The sequence below is a fragment of the Cetorhinus maximus genome, chromosome 3, assembly GCF_964194155.1.
Source record: "Cetorhinus maximus chromosome 3, sCetMax3.hap1.1, whole genome shotgun sequence".
NCBI lineage: Eukaryota > Metazoa > Chordata > Chondrichthyes > Lamniformes > Cetorhinidae > Cetorhinus > Cetorhinus maximus.
In genome coordinates, this window is record NC_135881.1 from 30,120,659 (window position 1) to 30,143,091 (window position 22,433).

The 22,433-nt window shown below is 43.1% G+C and overlaps 1 protein-coding gene across 6 annotated transcripts in view; it reads left to right on the plus strand.

Moving 5' to 3' along the window:
• Positions 1-456: 456 nt before the first annotated feature.
• The window catches only part of zmynd11 (zinc finger, MYND-type containing 11), a 189,480-nt gene continuing 167,503 nt past the window's right edge, over positions 457-22,433 (plus strand). For 2 of the 6 annotated variants that reach the window (XM_078537317.1, XM_078537324.1), the window contains exon 1: positions 492-656. The gene's annotated coding sequence lies outside the window, so the exon portion shown is untranslated. Of the gene's footprint in view, positions 657-22,433 lie in introns of all 6 variants that reach the window. The other 4 variants (XM_078537348.1, XM_078537313.1, XM_078537331.1 and 1 more) reach the window with 4 other exon arrangements.

The window sequence follows — 22,433 nt, forward strand, 5'->3', positions numbered from 1 at the left end:
GAGGTAGATGGTGTTTTGAGGTGCAGGGAGGGTCTAGGAGAGGTTTTGAGGTGCAGGGAGGGTCTGGGGAGGTTTTGAGGTGGATGGTGTTTTGAGGTGGAGGGAGGGTCTAGGGGAGGTTTTGAGGTGGAGGGAGGGTCTGGGGAGGTTTTGAGGTGGATGGTGTTTTGAGGTGCAGGGAGGGTCTAGGGGAGGTTTTGAGGTGGAGGGAGGGTCTAGGGGAGGTTTTGAGGCGGATGGTGTTTTGAGGTGGAGGGAGGGTCTAGGGGAGGTTTTGAGGTGGATGGTGTTTTGAGGTGCAGGGAGGGTCATGGGGAGGTTTTGAGGTGCAGGGAGGGTCATGGGGAGGTTTTGAGGTGCAGGGAGGGTCTAGGGGAGGTTTTGAGGTGGACGGTGTTTTGAGGTGGAGGCTGCTTCCTGCTGTTCTGGCCGCTGGCGGTGGGGGGCGCCGCCGGGCTCCTGTTGGCCGCTGTTGATGTGGAGCCGAGTCCGAGTGGGAATCGATCGCAAAGCCCGGAGCCCATCAGAGCCCCGTCAGTAAGAGCAGCAGCTCCGGGCGGCGGGGGGGAGGAGGAGGAGGAGGAGGAGGAAACGGGAACTCGACACTGGCCTGGCCGGCGGATAGTCCGGGGACAGACGAGCCGGGAGAACCGGAGGTGAGTGCAGGGCAGGGTAGGGGAGGGGGTCCGGGCTGGGCTGGGCTGGTCCGGTCCGGTCCGGTCGGGTCCGGTGCGGGGAGCTGGGGGGCCGCTCGCTCGGTGCGGGAGCGGAGCCGGGAACATGGCGGCTCCTCTCCCTGTCGGTGCGGGCGGCCTCGCCTCTCGGGGTCACTCCCAGCGCCGGGGAGCGGCCGGGGGCTGAGGGAGGGAGGGAGGGAGAGAGAGTGAGGCTGCAGTCGGCGGCTAGGCCGATCCCATCCGGCCTTCCACCCCCCCCCCCCCCCCTCTCTCTCTCTCTCTCTCTCTTTGTTTTAATTATTTCACTTCAGTCTCTGTGGTTGGACATTAATTCCGCCCCCCCTCTATTTTCTCTGCGAAGCCCAACTTGACGAGAAATTAATTTTTTTTTGGGGGGGGGGAGGTTGGATTGTCTGTCGCCGCCGTCCCTTTGGGATATTGGCGTGGCGGGGGTGGAAGGGGGGGTGGGGGGCGGTAGTGGTGTTTGAGGCGGGGATTTGGAGGGGGTGGTCAGAGTAAAGCCAGATTCCAGGGAGCTGTGACCATTTAACGGGGTCACTTCTCTCAGGGGTTTTGATGGATGGATTGTTCCTTGCACATTAACCATATAGTTTTATAAAGCTGGCCCTCCTTCAAATCAACAGCTTAGCCCCAGTGTCTGTCTCTCTATCCATCTCCAGTGTGTGTGTGGGGTAGGCATTGCGTTTTGAACTACCTCCACCAAAATACCTTTACTGCCCTTGTTCCTAATATCTTGGCCACACTAGTATGGCAGTTTTGGGAGCTGGGGGAGAGGAGGGGGTGGGAAAGTCAATAATTCTGTATGCAATCTTGATTTTGTTTTTTTTAAAAAGTAATGGTAAACATGGTACTTTCGTTTAAGACAAGTGCTAGTGCTTTGGGTTTTGTATACAACTGGCTGGGAATTTTACAGTGAACAATTGATATTTATATGTATGCGTGAGTTTGAAAATTCATAATACTTTACATGTGTTGTACATGCAAAGACATTTAATAGTCTGTCAGGCATGCATAGTATTGCAGAATTAAAATATAGCCTTTGGTTTCTGCTGGGCATCGTGGCCTCATAAATTAAATGGAATATATCTTGCCTGTAGTTTTGAAGTCTAGGCTACTGTTTTACTTGTTGCTGATATGCTATCCTGACTCGCATGTGCTTTTAGTTGAACTGGTGTGCAGCAATTGGTTACTCTTATAATTCTTAAATCTATCTTTGCCCCCTTCTGTTTCTCATCTACATGATGCTCCTCTGCAGTATCATACAGAAACATACTGTCAAGTTCCACCATGTACACAGATGACACCGACCTCTATCTCTCTTGACCTCTCCATCACTTCTGTATACCCACCGCCTTCTCAAAGGCAGTTAGGGATGAGTAACAGATGATGGCCTTGCCAGTGATGCTCACATCCTTTGAAATAATTTTAAGCAAAAGCCTGGAATGAATTGCAAGTTTTTCTAATTAAACACTGGAATACCCAAAGCCTGTTCAGCCCCTACCACAAACTCTTTCTTTGCAAACAATTCTGTCCCCTTCCCTAGACACTGTCTCAGGCTTTACAGAACCTTGGCATCCTATTTGACCCTGAGCTGAGCTTCCAACCCCACATCATATCCATCAGAAACAGCCCCAACTTTCACCTTCCCTTTCTGCCTCTGCTTAACAGCTGCCTATATCCTCATCTATGCTTTTGTTACCTCCAGATGCACCTATTTCTGGCTAGCCTTCCTCCTTCCACCCTTCATAAACTTGAGTTCTCAAGTTCTGTCTGTATTCTAACCTGCAGCAAATTCCACTCCTCCGTGGTGCCTACATTTGCCCCTGGTCCACCAACACAAATTTAAAATTCTCATCCTCTTGTGAAGTCCCTTCAGGGGCTTGTCCCTCCCTATCTTTGAAACCTCCTTCAGCCTTACAATCCTCCAACACTGCACTGTGCCTTTAGCTGTCTAGATGTTAAACTCTGAAATTTCCTCCCTAAATATCTCTCTACATCCTTTTTGTCTCATTACACTGAAGCACTTTGGGATGTTTACCAATGTTAGAGTTGCTATTTAAAGGTGGGCTTTGGAATCAGCCGCTGCCTGATTTGAATACAATATAACCCATTCATGTTGCAATTAATGATACATCCATCTCGGTTAGTTGCTATTCTGTTGAAGAGTCATACGGACTCGAAACGTTAACTGTGTTCCTCTCTGCAGATGCTGTCAGACCTGCTGAGTTTTTCCAGCTATTTTTATTTTTGTTTTGGTTAGTTGCTTTACGCTGATACCAATTTGAGTGTGTTACATGCAAGTAGAAGGCTGTATATCAAATGTCTCTGTTCTGCCCATCTCTCACCTTGCATTGTGCACTGCCATCAGCCAGGTAGCCCTGCAGAGAGCATCAAGTGGTGTCGCAAATCCAACTTCTCGTGTTTCTCTGACTGAATGTAATGTTAAACACCTAAACTCAACATATTTAAGGAACCACATTTAGAATCATAGCATCTTACGGCACAAATTTTCTCCAGTTCTAGTTACGATTTGAATTTGCTTACTCCAGTTTGCCATCATTGTTGATAAGTGCTTAAATTGTAAAAATTCAATAAATTATGGCTTAAAATAGATGATTAAAGTCAGAACTTGGGATTTGCTGGATTATAAAAGACCAAGTCTCATCTAGTTCACTCTGTCATCTTGGTGGTTGCAGGATACGCCAATTATTGTCTAAGTGCACAGCAGTCAGCCTTGGTTAGTTTACAACAGGCCCAAACGTGACGCAGGGAAAACCCCAGAGGTGGAGAGCATTTGGAGAATCATAAAGTTACCTGCTCCTCCCAATCACGCTACACTTACCACACACCATGTCTTGTCGTTTTAGGTCAGATATTTGAGGTGCTTTGACTCCGAACCTGCTGGATGGATTTCTATTTTTGACCATGCATTGCTATAGATTTTTCCCTTGCAAAGATGTCAAAGAATGTTGTTGCTTTCTGTCCAACAATACATTGCTTGAGAATCAAACCTTTACCAAGGGCAAAATCGCATTATGCAATCCAATGGTTTTTGTGAGTTTATGAAATGAAGGTAATAGTACAATCAAAAGGCAGGTAGATCCATTCAGGCAAAGAGGCAATCTTTATTTAACTTTACAGGTAAAATGCAACGGGCAAGGTCAGAAAAGATTTTGAAATTTGCTCTTGATTTTTGAGGCTATTATCTCAATGCGTCAACCTTCAAAAGTAGCGCTGAGGTGATGCCAGCAATACTAGTTTTATGTAATCTGCTCAAGACTAGGTATGTAAGTGTCTTTTAAAGGTTTTTATTTTTTTATAATTGTATTCATGATTTTCTTAAACTTGAAACCTTAGCTCAGAATATGCTGTATAATTGGCAGCTTTATAACATTTTGCCTTATAGGTTTTGTGTGATTCTTTGGTGCTGATTCTGCATATGGACCAGGCAATATCTGATTTATTTGGGTGTTGTGTGATCCAGCCAGTGTGTTGAATCCAGTAAGAAAGTGAACTCAGGATAAGGTACCCGTTTGTTGTATGAAAACAAAGGCTTCTGGGATGACTTTTAATTGGATTGCGTTTAGAATATTAATTTTCTGTGAAGTATATTTTGCATCCATAAATTGAGAAGTGTTTGCGTTAGTTTTACATAATGGATGTAGTAAGGAATTGGTTGGGTGAGGAGTATAAAGTCAATTGTGATTGCACAGAAAGGAGAGAATCAAGCTGGGAAGTATGTAACTCCACCAGGTGAATGGCAGCAAGGTAGGTAGTCATGTATATTTTTCAATATTAGCTTCAGGACTTGTGCAAGTCAAAAAATACTGCTGTAAATCTCATTAGTGTTGAAAAAGCTGAATAATGCATTTGTTTTTTTGATAGAATTGCATGGTGATGAGCCTAGGAATAGTGGGTTTCAAACAACGTATATTTTATTATATAACTTTCACGCATAAGAACGGGTAGACAGCAGAACTTAAAGGGATGCAATATGCGGATTGGAACATACGACTGAAGACTTCCTAAAATATGGTGGGATGAAACAGTGGAGGCAATTAAAGGGTACCTTGAAAACAATTACTGGGTGTCTGTATGTGCTTGTGGGGAGGGGACAAAAACTGTGTGGGTGAGGTGGGGGTCAGTGTTGTTGGGAGGTGAGGTCTCAGTGTTAGGGAGGTGGATATGGGGGTATGAAGATTTTGTGAACAGAATGACTTCATGTTTGCCAATGCTGACTGATTTTTTTTTAAAGTTTCAGCTTAACTCATAACTTGATACCAAATGAGCATTCAGATTGGACAGCAGCAGCCTGTGGTTTTGGAAAAGGGAGGTCATGCCCAATAGGGACCAGCAAAGAGATAACTGACCAGATGATCTGTTCTTTTTAGTGGTGCTGTTTGAGAGGTAAATATTGACCAGGATGACAAAGTATACTTTAGGAAGAAACAAAAAATGCTGGAAAAACTCAGCAGGTCTGACAGCATCTGTGGAGTGAAAGACAGAGTTAACGTTTCGAGTCCCTATGACTTTTCTTCAGAGCCTTAGAAAGAAATTGTATTGGGCTAGAAGTGTGGCTGTGCAGGTGAGGTTTCCGTACAAAATGCGCTGGGTCATGTTGACTTTAAGCTCTGTTTCAAATACAATGCATAATAAGCCTTTGTGTAACTTCCTCCCTGCAAAATAAATCTCATACTTTCCTTTGAATTCTGCAGTGATGAGCTGCCTACAGTCAATATAATACCTCCAACATTTCATGTTTAATGGAACACTAATATTTAGGATGCATAGTCCTGAATAAAGCAGTGTGTCTCTTCCTGTTAGCCAGCCTAGTTTGAAAACTGGAGGATCCTAATCATGTAAAACAACTGCCAGCTTCCTATCATGGGATGTAGAGTCTCAGCTCAGTAAGCATGATTGCAGCAGTTATGAAGGATACAAATTCTGATACTTAAAACTGGAAAGTTGTTGAGATGCTAGTACTGTATTCAAAGCTGGAACCCACTGAGTGTATTTACCTTTTGCTGTCGCAGTTAATGACATCACTTGAATTCCCCTGAATGTGTCACAACCCCATTGCATACTTACAGCTACTGTTAATTATCCATCCACTTTTTAAAATTGATTTATTTTTTGTGCCTGTGTATCTCTGGTTATCAACTTTGTTCAACATTGGCTTCCAAGGCCCAATGCTCTGGAATTCCCTCCTGATACTTTTTCACCTGCCTTCCTCTCTCCTTCCTTTAAGATGCTCCTCTAAAACCTACTTCTTTAACCAAGCTATTGGTCATCTGCCCTGATAGCTCCTTCTATGGCTTGCTTTCAAGTTTTGTTTGATAACGTTCCTGTGAAAAGCCTTGGAACATTTTACAACATTAAAGACACTATATAAATATGGATTGTTGTGTTCAAAAAGTCACTGTTGAGGAATTGAAGCATTTTTCCCCCGCCTTTTTTCCCCTTGCAGTTGTACTGACTGGGAAAAGGTTGGAATGGCAATTTTCTTTTCCTAGCCCATGTAATTATTAGCTTTCTCTTTTTTCCTTCTTTGCCCCATCCATGAAGTGCTTCAGAGGCCACTTTTTCAATGCCTTCCTGCCTGCCCTAGTGCTAGCTTGTCTGCCTGATTGTTCAGTTCCACAACCTGTGTGCTTCTCAGAAGCCCCAAGTGCTCCCTGCTCCATCCCAGGAAAGTCTGGAGACCAAGTGGACTCAAGAAATCTTGGACACACGGTGGGGGTGGTGTTTAGCACATTGAGCTGCAGAGGTACAGGAAGCTGGGAGAGGACTGGGTTTCACTATGAAGATACCAGAGGTTATATTAGAAAGTGGATTGGATTTTGAACATACTGGAAGGGGAGATGGAAAGTTAAAGGATGCTGAATGTGGGCTTGGAAGCAAATGGGACACAGGTCTTGACTCCTGTCCCACTACCGTGACTTTCCTCGATCCCACTTCAATAACCCAAGACTCACTGCATATACTTTACTGTCCATTCGTCTCTCCACTTTATGTATGCTTCACAGCCCTCATCGTGCTCCGACATCCAGGTCATGGGTACGAGCACCTCTCACAATCTTGTCCCAACATATTCCGTATTAAAAAACTTCATTCACTGCTAAATACCATGACTCAACTTTTTCATTCAATGTAATTTAATTTTTTATTTAATTCTATTCTTCACCATTTGATTTTTTATTAACTTCTTTCTTTTCACCTCGTGGCTTTTGTTTTGTGCAAAAGGGACATAATTATACACCCTATTTTACTATGCAATCATCCCCTCAAACAGCACAAAATGTACAATTGTATATAGAATTTGAGCCTGAAAGTGCCACTTAAACTTCCACAATCCTCTATCAATAATAACTTATTCAGTTAGTATAGATTAATGTCCAGATTTGTAAATTAAAATAGACAACACAATATATCCCTAGACTCACTGTGAACAATGCTACAAGAAACCTGCTGGTGTATCTATTGTTGTTCATGTCCACAGATCTATCTCACTGTTGTCACCAATTTTGGTCGTATTTTTGTGCACATTTGTGCTAACTGCTATGCGTAGTCTAGTTTCATGGAGCAATCTTCTCTCCCTCTGTCTTCTGTGTATTGGAAAAATTGTACATTGACTAAGGGGCTGTAGGCCTTGTTGTTGACAATTTACTTATGTATAATGTTCACTGCCTGACCACATAAGCTGTAATACAGGAAGTAAGGTTATTGAGTCATGCTTTTTATTTCAGCATCTTAGAATAGTAAATCCTGACTTGGGCTTTTCCTGTTTAGTCTGTAATTGGAATCCTCACTGCATAAACTGCCCAAGTCAAGCTGCCATTTTGTTTAACTTTCATTTTTTTCAATACATCACTTTTTTTTAGTGTGCAGGGTGATTGCCAATTTTTGGGGTAATAGGACACCATACTTCACCTATTCATTTTGTGGCTGCCTGATACTGTCTTCAGGTCATTACCTAATCACTGCTCAAGTCCTGCCTCCTTTTCTCTGTACTAAAGCACTGGTCTCCAGCCTAGTGCTCAGGCCTATCTATGTGACCCATTTCGGGTAGCCAAATTTGCATTGAGGCTGCATCCTACCAGCACCCCCCGCCGGCCCAGTTTAGTAGTGTTTCGGTTGTGTACTTGGTTATCCTGCAGTCGCTGACCACCTTGTTGTGCTCAGCGTCAATTACCTTTAAAACTTCTAAAATGGAGCCTTCAACCCACACCTCCATTCCACTGCTCTTTCTCCGCCATCCCCCACCATGTGCACATACTCTACCTTGATAAATAGTGTGAAATAGCAAAGTGCGCTGGTGCTGGGGGAATTGAGGTGATCTTCTGACTTAAACCAAAGAGAAATGCATGTCATCTTGCTGAAATAATATGTAATTTTAAAAACTTTTTCCTGAATTTGTGTACCAAGCCATCGTCATTAATTGGCTGCTTCATTATTTCACCATAGTTGCCTGTTTCTTTTTTGTCCGCCCCTTGACTCACTGATGTGTAAGACATCAAAAACTGACTTATAGTCGGGGAGTCCGATAAGCTTCTGCTACTGTGGATTGAAGACTTTTAACTCTTGAAGTATTTAATGTCCACTTGAAAAAGGCTGCCTATTTATTCAAAAACGAGTGCTGAGTTAAAGGTTGGGGGTGGGGGTGGGGGAGAGAAATGCACGTGATGTATTAAGAGTTATAGTGGTTGCATGAGGACAGCTGAGATTCACTGCCATCAGGGACCGTGAGACAGGAGTAAGATTTATTTTATTCAGTAATGTAAACTCGGATCACGTGCACATTATTAAAAGGAGGCCCTTAAATAGGTACTGATTTACGGCACAGTAGGGAGTGGAAAATCTCTGGCTCCCAGCTTCTAAGGACAACAGTGGCTTACACTGGAGGTTTTATTACCCAGTCTGTGTTCACCCTGGGATAAAGTTTCCACTGTAAACAAGACTGCCAAAGTGTGAAGAAAAACTGTGTGAAGGTGCATGTAAAACAAAGTAAAATGGGGTGAGATTGTGTGACAGGACAAAGCTGAGGTAAGGAAGATTAAATCAAAATAATTCAAACAAGCTCTAAAATTTACAACTTTTATTAACCTGACAGAGTAACAAATATTTATCATAAATCCCATTTTGATTTTAAAAATGTCTTGCTGTCTGTGAAACAAGGAAACTATTTAGAATTTTTAAAAGAATAGTAGCTTTGAATTTAAGAACTACTTATTCACTGTTCTCGCTCTCTGACCAAAGGATATAGCAAATCTATACTGAATGGGTTTTTTCTGCTTTCATTCAGCAGTGCCTCCAACAAAAAGGTTAGATTCCTGAGGGTGGAGGAAATACTAACAAGGTTTTGGATAAGGTTGTCACCAATCAACAAGTGCCCTTCATGCACAGCTACTTAAAGTAGTCAGTAAAATCAGTCATATTCTTGCCTCTATCTTTAGGAAATTATTTGAGAGTTGAGAATAGTAAATGAGGATTGAAAAGTAGTTTGTGTGACCCCAAGGTGACATGAACAGCTTGAGGAATTAAGGAGCCAGTCAACCAAACATCTGTTTTTGGTATATAATTACAACACATCTCTAAAAGAGACACTTGGATAATATGATGTAGAAGAAGGAAGTTAGCATGGACTAAAGGGAGGGAGATCTTGTCCAATGTATTTACTGGAATTCTTTGAGGAAATTATAACTGGATCAACACTGTGGCTACAAAAGCAGGTGAGAGGCTGAGAATTCTGCAGTGAGTAATTCACCTGCAGTGAGTAATTCACCTCCAGTGTTGTCCTTAGAAGCTGGGAGCCAGAGATTTTTCACTCCCTACTATGCTGTAAATCAGTACTCCTCAGAGCCTGTCTACCATCTGCAAGCCACGGTGATGAGTGAAGCAGCCTGCTTGATTTACACCTCATCTGCTACCTATGTACCATCTACATGATACACTGCAGCAATTCTCTAAGGCTCTTTCAACAGCAGCTTCAAGACCCACAATCTCTAATACCTATAAGGACATGGCGGGCAGCAGACACATGAGAAGCATAAGTTCACCTCAAAGTCGTGCACTATCCTGACTTGGAACTATATCACCATTCCTTTACTGTTGCTGAGTCAAAACTCCTTTCTTAACAGCTTTTATGGGTGTACCTACACCAGGTGAACTGTAGCAGTTCAAGAAGGTGACTCCCCACTACCTTCTCGAGAGCAATTAGGGCGGGCAATAAATGCTGCCCTTGCCAGTGACACTCATCCCATGAATGAATTTTTTTTAAAAAATGATCCCCTGACAGCAGAAATTCTTTCACTATGATTTAGATTTTATAGAATCATAGGATGATAACAGCCCAGAGGAGACGATTCGACCTGTCCATGTTGGCTCTCTGCAAGAGATATGAAATATTCGGCTAGCTCCGCTCCTTGCCTTTTCCCTGTCACACTGCAGGTTTTTTTTCTCTCTTCAGGTAATTATCCAATTCCCTTCTAAAAACCACAATTGAATCTCCCTCCATCTTGATCTTGGACAGTGCATTCCAGATCCACACCATTTGCTGCGCAAAAAATAAAAGGTTTTCCTCATATCGCCACTGGTTCCTTAGCCAGTCACCTGAAATTGGTGTCCTCTGGTTTTTGACTTGGATGCCATGTCACTTGAGCAATAAGCCCACAAGATTGGAAGGCATGGAATAGCCTGGCTAAACCAGAGAAAGAGAAGAGTGGTTGTGATGGAGCAGTGTTGATACAATAAGGGGCAGCTAGCTGGTTCCACAGGAATCCGTGCTGGGCCCAGTGCTACTTAGTGTTTTATGGGTGAAACTGTGAACAGAAACAAAAGCTGAATTTGCAAATTACACCACTCTTATTTTGAAAATGTGCACAGCCAAATTTGAAGAGGCAAACCAAGTTCAGAGGGCGCTGGATACAATGGAAAGGTGGGCTGATGGCAGATAGTATCTGCTGTGGTCAAATGCAAATTAAGGCGCGTAGATCAGGAACATCATCATTGGAAACGCAAACTAAGTGGATTTGGATTACAGGACATTAGATGTATCTTTCACTATTCATGGACACTTTGTTGAAATTAGCAGTAAGCAAGCGGCAATTGTAAGGACAGCAAACCAGATCACGTGTGTCAGAGGGAAAGAACACGCATCTCAAGAGATAATAAGTCTCCATAGTGGCAGAAACAAATCTGAGAAAAACGTCAAGAACAACACCAGGAACTCTTCTTTGCATTTATCGACCTGAACAAAGTATTTGACTCAGTAAATTGTGGATCTGTGGATTGTGCTCCAAAGATTTAGATGTCCAAGAAACTTGATCAAACCCTGCAATTGTTTCATGATATGACTGTAGCTGTCTTGTGTGGGAGATCTGACACCGACACCTTCAGAGCCCAGATCTGGGTCAGACAAGCCCCCATACATATACAGTCTACCTGACAGTGACATTTCATCTTATCAAAGATCAGCTGTCCTCTGATTTCAGTATTAAAAACCATCTAGATGGAAAACCCTTTAACCCCAATACCTCTGTGCAAAAACTAAACTGACCACCATAGATATACATGATTTTAAGTTTGCAGAATACTGCAGTATCATTGCTCACTCTGCACCAAATTATAAACCGCCCTCAATCTCTTTGATTCTGCATACAAGAAACTTGGCCTGTCCATGAACGTTGCCAAAACAAAGTGTATTAACCTACACCTGGTCAGCCAAGTATTCCACCTTCCATACATATTGAAGGAGAGACTTGAATATGTTTAGCACTTCCCACACCTGGGCAGCCATCTCTCTCAAAAAGCCACCATTGAAGAGGAGATCCAACACCAGGTCAGTTGTGCCAGCCCAGCTTTCTATAACCAACTGCAGTAAGTGTTTGACAACAAAGATCTCCACAAGACAAAGTCCTAGTATACAGAGCAATTGTTGTCACCACACTCCTGTACTGCCGTGAGACCTGGACCGTGTATCATCGATACATAGCACTAGAGAAATTCCATAAGCAATGGCTCTGCTGCATCCTCTGGATCCAATGGGGGAACTGTTGAACAAATACTAGTGTTTTTCTTGAAACGAGCTCCACAGGTATTCAGGCAAAATTCCTGAAAAATCAGCTTTGGATTGGAAACTGTGTCTGAATGGCCAAAAACAGTCTCCCCTGCTAGGTCCTGTTTTCTCAAATCTCAAATGGGCAACTTTACAGGGGAAGATAAAGAAAACGCTTCAAAGACACTCCAAAGGTCTCCTTGAAGCATAGCAGCATTGACATTAATGGCTGGAAGGAGCTTGCTACCAATCGTTCAAAACGATGACAACTTGTCCATCAAGAAGTATCACAGGGTCACACCGTCTTAATGAGGCAGAGAAGTAAAGAAAAGGAATCAGATCCCACTAGCACATGGGTCATCCTGCCCCATGTGCCCAAATATCGAGAATCAGCCTGTTCAGTCACAAGAAGAACCAAGGCAGAAACTCACGACCCTGAGTAAACATCATCCTTGAATTGAGGGACCAGGGATGGTGTAGAGTTCTGTTATCTAGGCACAAAGTGCAGAAAAGGGAAACCAAGCTAATACAGAGCTTAATGCATCTCAGCTACTGGGTGAGGTTGAAGAGCCTGGGATAGTTTCCTCTGAGAGAAGAGGAAACTAAAGGAGGATGATAAAGGATTCTTTTTTTTTTAAAGCTATTCATTCATGGGATGTGGGCATCATTGGCTAGGCCAGCATTTATTGCCCAACCCAAATTGCCCTTGAGCGGGTGGTGGTGAGTTGCCTTCCTGAACTACTGCAATCCATGTGGTGTAGGTACATCCACAGTGCTGTTAGGGAGGGAATTCCAGGATTTTGACCCAGCGACAGTGAAAGAATGGTGGTACATTTCCAAGTCAGGATGGTGAGTGGCTTGGAGGAGAACTTGTAGGTGGTGATGTTCCTATGTGTTTACTGCCCTCGTCCTTCTAGATGGTTGCGGTTGTGGATTTGGAAGGTGCTGTCTAATGAGGCTTGGTGAGTTCCTGCAGTGCTTCTTGTAGATGGTACACACTGCTGCCGCTGTGCATCGGTGTGGAGGGAGTGAATGTTTGTGGATGGGGTGCCAGTCAAGTGGGCTGCTTTGTCCTGGATGGTGTCAAGCTTCTTGAGTGTTGTGGGAGCTGCACTCATCCAGGCAAGTGGAGAGTATTCCATCATACTCATGACTTGCGCCTTGTAGATGGTGGACAGGCTTTGGGGAGTCAGGAGGAAAGTTACGTACCGCAGGATTCCGAGCCCCTGACCTGCTCTTGTAGCCACAGTATTTATATGGCAGGTCCAGTACAGCTCCTGGTCAGTGGTAACCCCCAGGATATTGATAGTGGGGGATCCGGTGATAGTAATGCCACTGAATGCCATGGGGTGATGGTTAGATTCCCTGTTGTTGGAGATGGTCATTGTCTGGCACTTATTTGGCGTGAATGTTACTTACCATTTGTCAGTTCAAGCCTGGATATTGTCCGGGTCTTGCTGCATTTGGGCATGGACAGCTTCAGTATCTGAGGAGTCGCGAATGGTACTGAACATTGGCAATCATCAGTGAACATCCACACTTCTGACCTTGAGGAAGGGTGGTAATTGATGAATGAAGCAGCTGAAGATGCTTTTAATGTATTTGAGATTGCCACAAACTCTAGAATTGGAGGCACGAGAGTAAGCTAAGAACAAGGTGCATGTATCGTTTAGATTTAAGTACTTTACAAAGAAGTTGATGAACGTCTATACGGACTGCTTAGGGAGGCAGATAGATTGGAAAAATTATAAGCGGCAGTTGGATAGATTTTAGAGCGAGTGGATTATTAAGAGGTATTAAATCCTGGAAACAGTCTGGATGTATGCCATCAATACCAGGTGGATGTTTCCTCTTGTGGGAGAGACTAGAACTAGGGGACACAGTTTAAAAAAATAAGACAGACGTGAGAAAAGTTTTTTTTTTCCTGAGGGTAGTAAGTGAAATTCTTTTCCCAGAAAGGAGTGGAGGCTGTGTCGTTGAATTTATTCGGGCCGAGTTAAATTTTTTGATGGACAAGGGAGTTAAGTGTTATAGGGAACAGAAAGGAAGGTGGACTTCAAACCGCAATCGGATTAGCCGCGATCTTATCGAATGGCGGAGCAGGCTCAAAAGGCATAATGGCCTATCCCTACTCCAAGTCCTATGTTCCTATTTTCCTGATCTGTATGATCGTTGTTCAGAGACCTTCTCTCTTTTTCTTTACACTACTGAAAAGCAAGAACTTGGATTTATGTTGCACTTTTCATGTCCTCAATGTAATATTTTGAAGTGTAGTCACTGTTATAATGTAGGAAACATGGCAGCTAATTTCTGCTCAACAAGGCCCCATGAACAGCAATGTGATCATTATCTTCTTGAGTTCCCTGCATGAAGGCAGTTCCTTGGTGATAATTCGCTGAACCACGGCAAAGTGCCATGATTTTTTTTATTATTAGTAAGTTGAAGAGGCAGGCCCTGAGTCTACCTCCAGCCAGAACGGGAATGAACCCCGTGCTGTTGGCATTAATCTGATCCACACGCTAGTTGTCTAGCTAACTGAGCTAACCGGCTCCCCAGCGATGTGTTAATAACCAGATAATCTCTATTTAGATGTTGATTGAGGGATAAATATTGGCCAGAGCACAGAGGTAAACAGCTCTGTTCTTCAAAATGGTGTCAATGGATCTCTTGTGCCCACTTGAGAGGGCAGAAGGGGCTTACAATGGCAGCAATGGTGCCATGTCGCCTGGTGTGTTTAGTCAATAATGAGGCGGAACTTGAGCCCACAATCTTTTGACTGAGGCTAGAGTGCTGCTGACTGAGCCATAGCTGGCATTTGTTTTTTATTGTCATTGGCAGCGATTGTGCAGCGCTTATATTTTTTTTTGTGCAAGTTTAGTGATTTGATGCCCAGAGTAGAGGATTTCCTTAGCAACACTGCCTGGAAGTTCCTCTGTTGGCAGAAACCAGAAGTTAGATTTGGAAATGCACCCATACTGTCAAATTTCCTGCCAATCTCATCAAAATACACCCAAACATAAAAATGGGAGTAAGTCAATGTATGCAATTTGGGCTGGAGGAAAGCATCAAACTCACCAAACATTCCCTTTTTTTTAAGTATGAATATTAAAGTTTCCACTCATTCCTGCATATTTGGCACATGTGCGAATCTGCAGTTGGGGCAAGTGTTTCAATTTTTAATGACTTATGCCAAAAAAATGCAATAATAGGAACACTGTAGGTCTTGGTGCAGATAATTTTTTAAAAATTACAAAACACTCAGTAACCTTTTCCTGCTACACCTGAATGTGGTTGTAATTTTAAGCAAGCCTCTGAACAACTTCAGAGAATTCAATCAGTAGGCGACTAAAAGATTAAGGAAATTTAGGCATTTTGTAGTTTCTCATGTAACCCTAAACCCAAAATATAAGCCGCATATTTGGTTTGTTCCCAGGTTATGCAAGTCCCTGGACGCAAATGCTGAGGAAATTCAAGACTCCTCTTGTCAATTTAATGGTTTGGCTTAGGAGTCATTGCATTTGCAAACCTATTGAAATTAACATGTTGTGTGATTATTTAAATTGTTCATTTAAATTTTTGAGGTGAAGACCAAGATCCGCAGTTCATGATACTACCAGGATTGAAGAGCGTAGGAGAGATGATGAGTAAATTAAGTAGTAGTGATGTTTAAAGGTAAGATTCTGATAATGATTGAGTTTGGAAATTTTGTGAAAATTTAGCCTGGAAGCTTCTGAATTGTAGGGGAAGGGAGGAATGTGGCACATTATATTTCAAAGGTTTCATCAGATATTCCTGTGTGTCCGAAATATTTTATAATAAATGTACATTCCCAAAGTGCAAAAGTGTAGCCAATGTCTGTGAATAAGAGCAGTTTCCTGGACCCAAACATTTGTTGCTTTAGCACATACAATCCATTAAAATCCAACAAGTGCTCTTGAGGTTGGAAAGGAACATACTCTTCACAAAAAATAGGCTCTTTATCATCCACAGCTGGTTCTTCCCACTGACAAGGGAAATATATGAGATCTAGAAAAACTATTTTTTCCAGCGCTCACAATGTCAGCAAACCAGCGGGAGGCAATTACAAGACAAGAGCTATACTTGCAAATGACCTTGTGATTGACAGCTTTATTGCTCTTATTTTGTACTGTTCTGTGAATGTAGTAAGGTCATTGAGTAGTGAAAATTATCCTGGGTAACAGATGGGTAATCAATGTACGTTAATAATTATAACATCACATTATCTGCAGGATTATGATCTACCAGCGAAGTAATATAAAATACAAATGGTTGTTGCCCCCATTTTAAATCAATAATAGTAATGTAACGGGAAGAAATTTGTGACCTTATATGTAATTTCTTTCTTTCTTATTCTGTGGCCCTGTATCTTCAGTAGCTACAGAATATCCCTTCCACACATGGAAATCTCAAATGAGAATTCTCATATGTACATGACACTTGAATAACCAATGATACATGCGTATTAGAGAATTAATTAAAAAAAAACATACTTAAGATTTCACTGGAGCTAAGACCACAGAATAAACCGGAAATAGCAAGCAACGCCTGAGGCACACTGTTGTGCCAAAGACTGCTTCAAAGTTGCTTGTGCCAAAAAGTCCTGCGAAGTGAACCTCTTTATATGGCATGTTACTGCTGTAACTTGCCGTTGCTGACAAGATGCCTGTTCAACTCTAAATATTACCAAGTTGAAATAATGTTGGCTTCCCCTCTTGTTGTTGTAGCCTTCGCATGTGAAGCTAACACCAGAGTGAAATTTAAACTCCCTGCGAGTTTCGTTTTGCTTTTATGGCATTTCATACTGACTAGACACACCAGGTGACATGACGCTGCTGTTGCCATCCTGTCAACCTTTGTGGTTACTATAGTAACACTTGGCTGATTAAGCTTAAAACTAGGCTAAAATCTAAGCTGACACTCCAGTGTGGTACTGAGACAGCGCTGCACTGATGGAGGTGTTGTCTTTCAGCCAAGTTGTTTATACTGAAGTCCCATCTGTCCCCTCAGATGGGACTAAAAGATTTCATGGCACTATTTGAAAATAAGCGGGGCAGTTCCCCGCAGTATTCTGGACCATGCTTATCCCATAACTAACATCATTATAACAGATTATCTGGTCAGTATTGCATTGCACTTTGTGGGAACTTGCTGTGCTCAAATTGGCTGCTGCCTTTCCTACATTACAACAGTAATTACGCTTCAGAAGCACTTTGAGACACCCCAAGGTCATGGGTGACTCTATGTAAAGCATGCTTTCTTAATGGATTTTAAATAGAATTTACATTACAGAAGCAGGCCATTCGGCTGACCTGGCCCATGCTGGCTTTTATGTTCTATACAAATTTCCTCCAGACTTACATCACCCCCCTCTATCAACATGACCTCCTATTCCTTTCTCCTTCTGGTAAGAGTGTAGCTTCCCCTTAAGTGCAGCTCTGCTCTTCAGCTCAACTACTCATTGTGGTAGCAAATTCACCATTTTTGTCATTCTGAGTAAAGAGTTAAAGTTTTTTTTTTGTTAGGCACTAGATTTTGGTTGTAAGTGTGGCGTTGCCACCATTACAGATGCAGGGAGAGGTTCCTTACTTGATAATCTTGTGGCAAATTAACATTATTTGTCTGTTTCCTCCCTTTCCCTTCTGCTCTGGCCATTTTTCAATTCATTTTAATGGGGCAACTTTGCTTGTGGAGCACTCTTAAGACAGAGAGCAGGTGGATTTGCATCTTTACAAAGTCGCAATATTGCCAGTGATTGCATATAGGTTTCAGATTTTTTTCCTTTTATTCTGTTAAGGTGGCAGCAAGGAAAATGCTTGAAAGTTTGTACAGTAGAATTGGCAGTGTGTGGATATAAAATAGGAAACCTATTCTGCTAAATTTTATAAACTAAATCACGAACAGATGCGACAAATGAAATGCATTTTGCAGTTAGTAAATGATGCTGAAAACACCAGGTTCTCTGAAGTACTTGGCTTTCTTCTTTTGTGGCATCATTCACTAATTGGGATAAATTTCGAACAGACCTAGCAACTCAAGACTAGGCAGCCATGAGACGCTGTGGGCCATTAGCAGCAGCAGAATTGTACTCGAACACCATCTGTAACCTTATGGCCCGGCATATTACCCCACTCTACCGTTACCATCAAGCCAGGGAATCAACCCTGGTTCAATGAAGAGTGCAGGAGGGCATGCCAGGATCAGCACCAGGCATATCTAAAAATGAGGCGTCAACCTGGTGAAGCTACAACACTGGACTACTTGGGTGTCAAACAGCACAAGCAGCAAGAGATAGATGGAGCTAAGCAGTTCCACAACCAATGGATCAGATCAAAGTTCTGCAGTCCTGCCGCATCCAGTCGTGAACGGTGGTGGGCAATTAAACAACTCACTGGAGGAGGAGGCTCAGCAAATATCCCCATTCTCAATGACGAATGAGCCCAGCACAGCAGTGCAAAAGATAAGGCTGAAGCATTTATTACAATCTTCAGCCAGAAGTGCCGAGTGGATGATCCATCTCAGCCTCCTCTGGAGGTCCCTAGCATCACCGATGCCAGTCGTCAGCCAATTTGATTCATTCCACATGATATCAAGAAACAGCTGAAGGCACTGGATACTGCAAAGGCAATGAGTCGTAACAATATTCCAGCAATAGTACTGAAGACTTGTGCTCCAGAACTTGCCGAGCCCCTAGCCGAGCTGTTCCAGTACAGCTACAACACTGGCATCTACCCGGCTATGTGGAAAGTTGCCCAGGTATGTCTTGTACACAAGCAGGACAAATCTAACCCGGTCAATTACCACCCCATCGGTCTACTTTCGATCATCAGTAAAGCGATGGAAGGGATCATCAACAGTGCTATCAAACGGCACTTGCTTAGTAATAATCTGCTCATATGCTCAGTTTGGGTTCCGCCAGGGCCACCCAGCTCCTGACCTCATGACAGCCTTCGTTGAAACATGGACCAAAGCGGAACTCCCGAGGTGAGGTGAGAGTGACTGCCCTTGACATCAAGGTAGCATTTGACTGAGTGTGGCATCATGGAACCCTAGCTAAACGGAAATCAAAGGGAATCGGGTAAAACTCTGTTGGTTGGAGTCATACCTAGCACAAAGGAAGATGGTTGTGGTTGTTGGGGATTAATCATCTCCGTTCCAGAACATCACTGCAGGAGTTCCTCACACTAGTACCCTAGGCCCAACCATCTTCAGCTGCTTTATCAATGACCTTCTTTCCATCATAAGGTCAGAAGTAGGGGTGTTTGCTGATGATTGCACAATGTTCAGCACCAATCGTGACTCCTCAGATACTGAAGCAGTGCAAGTCCAAATGCAGCAAGACCTGGAAAATATCCAGGCTTGAGTTGACAAGTGGCAAGTAACATTCGTGCCACACAAGTGCTAGGCAATGACCATTTCCAACAGAGATTCTAGCTATTGCCCCATGATATACAATGGCATTACCATTGCTGAAATCCCCACTATCAACATACTGGGGGTTACCATTGACCAGAAACTGAACAGGACTAGCTATATAAATACTGTGGCTACAAGAGCAGGTCAGAGGCCAGGAATCCTGTGGCGAATAACTCACATCCTGACTCCCCAAAGCCTGTCCACCATCTACAAGGCACAAGCCAGGAGTGTGATGGAATACCCTCCACTTGCCTGGATGAATGTAGCTCCAACAATACTCAAGAAACCGGACACCATCCAGGACAAAGCAGCCCGCTTGATCGGCACCACAAACATTCGCTCCCTCCACCATCGCACAGTGGCAGTAGTGTGTACCATCTACAAGATGCACTTCAGGAACTCACCAAGCCTCCTTAGATAACACCTTCTAAACCCACGACCCCTGCCATCTAGAAGGACAAGGGAAGCAGTCACATGAGACTGCCACCAGCTGCAAGTTCCTCTCCAAGCCACTCACCATCCTGACTTGGAAATATATCGTCATTCCTTCACTGTCGCTGGGCCAAAATCCTGGAATTCCCTCCCTAACAGCACTGTGGGTGTCCCTACACCACAGGGACTGAAGCGGTTCAAGAAGGATGGTCACCAACACCATCTCGATGGCAGTTAGGGATGGGCAATAAATGCTGGCCTAGCCAGCGATGCCCACATCTCATGAATGAATAAGAAAAAGTCATGGAAGGAAGGTGGCTGCTCTGTTTTTAGATATCTGACGGTATCACTTTGTTACCATTTACTATATCAGATTGGTCCTGTGCACTATTTGTTTTCCTCTCTCCCTTCACTATATAATTTCTCCCAGAGTGAAAATTAATTTTAGGGAATTGATTATGTGCACTAGTACAGGCAAGTACACACAACCTATTGCTCAACTTTCTAGCTTTTTTTGGTGCTTCAATATGCTGCACCTATTGCTTGTACAGTGAAACCTGTAAGATGGGCAGTCAAAAAAAAAACAGACACTTAACGACAGTTTGAAATAACTTGCACTTTAACAGATACAGGCTGCACCATGAAACCATGGACACTTGCAAACTGCAGATAACTTTCAACCTACCAGGCCATTTACACCCTAAATCATGGGACGCAGCCTGATATCATACTTTTACATTATTCAAAATACCTACTATATCTGAATTTGAACACTGATTTATTTTTGTTCCTGCCTGTATCAGGTCTTTAATCCCCCTGGAGTCAGTGTCCCTAATCCCTGCTGTAGCCTTGTTGATAACGTATGGTAAAAGATGTACCAACTGCATGCAAATCCACATGACGTGTGCGCACCCTACTCCATATACTATAGTTGCCTGCAGTCTGAGAAACGTAATTGGGGACAAGTTCCACTGTAGAGGTACATCATTCTTTGGATCCAATCTAAAGTTTTTAGCATTGTTGTAGCTGATTAGGTGCTGATCATAATCTCAGCTGGTGCTTCGAGCTTGTTGGAAAAACTAGGCCAAAAAATAAAGATCATTAATCAGCATGGGTGAGGCAGCCAAACAGTCCGTGACTTGGCAATAGTTTTTTCATGATAAAACCCAAGTTTCCAGAAGTCTGACGTGTAAACATGAACTTCTTGCTGCATATGAATTCCACTGCTGTACAGCCAGAAAGTGACTCTTTTCGACAGTGTATTCCATGATATGGGAGTGGTTCCAGTGTGCTTGGTCACAATCCATTCCATCTCTGGTTTACTGCTTTAATAAATAGCTCTCCAGTTTGATCAATCATATGTTTAATGCTTCTATTGGGTGGCTGTAGTCATTCCAGAACCACCACTCCATCTCCTACCAAGTCTTCTCCGTGCAAGTGTGCTTTTGTTGTCCGAGATTGGAAACAATGATTTGCATCAGTGGTCATAGGGACTAAGGGGCATTTATAAAACTGGCTTGTTTCCGACAAGTCTCTTGCCATCAAGCAATGTAGAGGCAGCAAAAGCCCAGGGACCACGTTGCAGGTGTGCTCTGTTGCAAGGTTGTTTGTGAGTTCAACAAGTCTCTGGCCATAGTCCATCTCACTAAACCCAAGAGTTTTTGTAACTTAATCCACCTCTACAGCCACCTAGGAACGCAACAAGAACCCCTGGATGAACAGGGGGAATCTTCACTTTCTCGGTTGAGGATTTTAGCAATCAAATGCAGCACCAAAAACCATGGTGATTTTTGGCTGGGAACCTTCACGACCACCACCCCTCCAATCACAGAATCACAGTGCAGAAAAGGCCCTTCGGCCCATCGAGTCTGCACCGACACGTGAGGAAGCACCTGACCTACTTAGCTAATCCCATTTACCAGCACTTGGCCCATAGCCTTGAATGTTATGACGTGCCACCTTTTTGTCTTTCCAGTGTAAAGTTGGTGCTCTACCCATTCAACGTTTTCTGCCTCCGTTCTTCCCTCAACCAGGGCATAATGAGGACTGTCAAATCCCACTATCAGAACTAACTGTCTGAGCTTGCTTGTCACCATGGTCAACTCACATTCTGCATCTGCCGTGCAGTACTCATGACCTGCCAGTGAAATCACCTGCTAAGTTAACATGCTCTATGTCTGCTGGTGGATTAACTGCAGCACAGCAAGTTAAGCCAACCACTGTTGTTAAGTGCTTTGCTGATTATAGCTTCCCCATCCTACAGAAGAAACTGGAGAGGCAAGGCCATGCCTGGTGTGTCTGTCCCTGTGTGTCTCCCTCTTTTCTCCACCCCCTCCCCCACCCCGCACCACCTATGTCAGTAGAATAATGAATGTACAATATATCGTTTCTCTGTGTGAAAAATTACCATTGAATAAATCAGGATGAATTTATTAGTACAACACTAATATTTTCTTGTAAAATTCATGAATCAGCTCACTATCATATTAAAAAAAACATTTCTGGTTAACTGACTATCTTTGGACAAACACCCAGACTAATAGTACTGTACCCTGCAATGATTATTGCAAAAATAAGGACACCTGATGCAAGTCCCATTGCCTCAAATTTATAGGTTTCACTGTACTCAAAAGTTAGTATGTTGTAGTTGAAGGGCAGAATGAACAGACTGTAGCTAACTGTATTGCTGTTAAGAATATATAACATTTATTCAGTTTTCAATGCTGTGGCAAAGTTGATTTGTGCATTTGCTTGTTAACCAATATGACTGTTGTTATGACATGGCAGGTATTGTGTGCCAGGCAGACCAAACCCAC